Source organism: Somniosus microcephalus, unplaced genomic scaffold, assembly GCF_052327205.1.
Source record: "Somniosus microcephalus isolate GS21.2 unplaced genomic scaffold, FLI_Smic_1.0 unresolved_chr1, whole genome shotgun sequence".
In the NCBI taxonomy this organism is placed as follows: Eukaryota; Metazoa; Chordata; class Chondrichthyes; order Squaliformes; family Somniosidae; genus Somniosus; species Somniosus microcephalus.
Window position 1 is genome coordinate 49,765,953 of NW_028225179.1, and position 1,081 is coordinate 49,767,033.

At 47.5% G+C, this 1,081-nt stretch overlaps 1 non-coding gene across 1 annotated transcript; it reads left to right on the forward strand.

Moving 5' to 3' along the window:
• Positions 1 to 982: 982 nt before the first annotated feature.
• On the forward strand, positions 983 to 1,081 carry trnar-ucu (transfer RNA arginine (anticodon UCU)). Its single transcript has 2 exons — positions 983 to 1,019; positions 1,046 to 1,081. It is a non-coding gene; the product is annotated as a tRNA-Arg (tRNA).

Consider the following 1,081-nt stretch of genomic DNA (forward strand, 5'->3'; position numbering starts at 1 on the left):
CCGGTATCTCTGCATCCAGTGGTGGGAGCTGCTCTCCGGTGAAGTTTGCTGACAGAAGGTGAATCTACATTTCCAACATTGTCGATATTCTCATTCCCTCAAAGAACGAAGAAAAACAGAAGGAGGGAATTACATAGAATGACGCTGACTTTTACAAAACATAAACAGACCATTGGGCCCAACTGGTGTGTGTCGGTGTTTCTGCTCCACACCAGCCTCCTCCTGAGCTGCTTCATCTCCTCCAATCAGCAGAACCTTCTGTTCCTGTCTCCCTCATGTGTGTATCCAGCTTCCCCAGAAATGCATCTATTCGTCTCAAACACTCCACGTGGCCGGCAATTCAATATTCTAACCACTCTCTGAGTGAAGAAGTTTATTCTGAATTGCCTATTGGATTTGTCAGTGACTATCGTGTATTGATGACCCCTAGTTATGGACAGCCCACAACTGGAAGCATCTGATATACGTTAACCCTTCCAAAACCGGAGCTCCAACTGCCGACCATTTCCCCTCTACACTGCCTGTAATCAGAAAAGCTCAGCCCCTACTGGGGAGGGCTCATCCTGTCCTGACAAGAAATGAGGACGTTTCCCTGAGCTGTGTGCTGGTTGCTGTGGGGCATTACTTGATTAAACTGCTGTTCTGCCCCTAAAGAAACTCGGTGTCTTCAAGCCTTGAGACTTCCCGACCTGTACCACATATCTGTTGACTTAGGTTGAAGTGTTTACAACCCTACTGGGAGCGGAAGAGAGACAAAAGCAGAGAGAGAGACCGAGAGACAGAGTATGGCAGGGAGACACACAGCAAGGCACAGAGAGAGGGAGAGATTGAGAGCGAGATATTGAGAATGAGACAAAGCGATAGGCAGGAAGATTGACAGTGAGAGCGACAAGAAGCGCAGCAGAGAGATTTGGAGCTAAATCTGTACTTGACTACAATGACCATCCGTGTAATGAGTAATGTGAAACTGCACTTTGTCTTCGGCTCTGTGGCGCAATGGATAGCGCATTAGACTTCTAGTTAATGTAGTATTCGCTGATAAGTCATTCAAAGGCTGTGGGTTCGAGTCCCACCAGAGTCG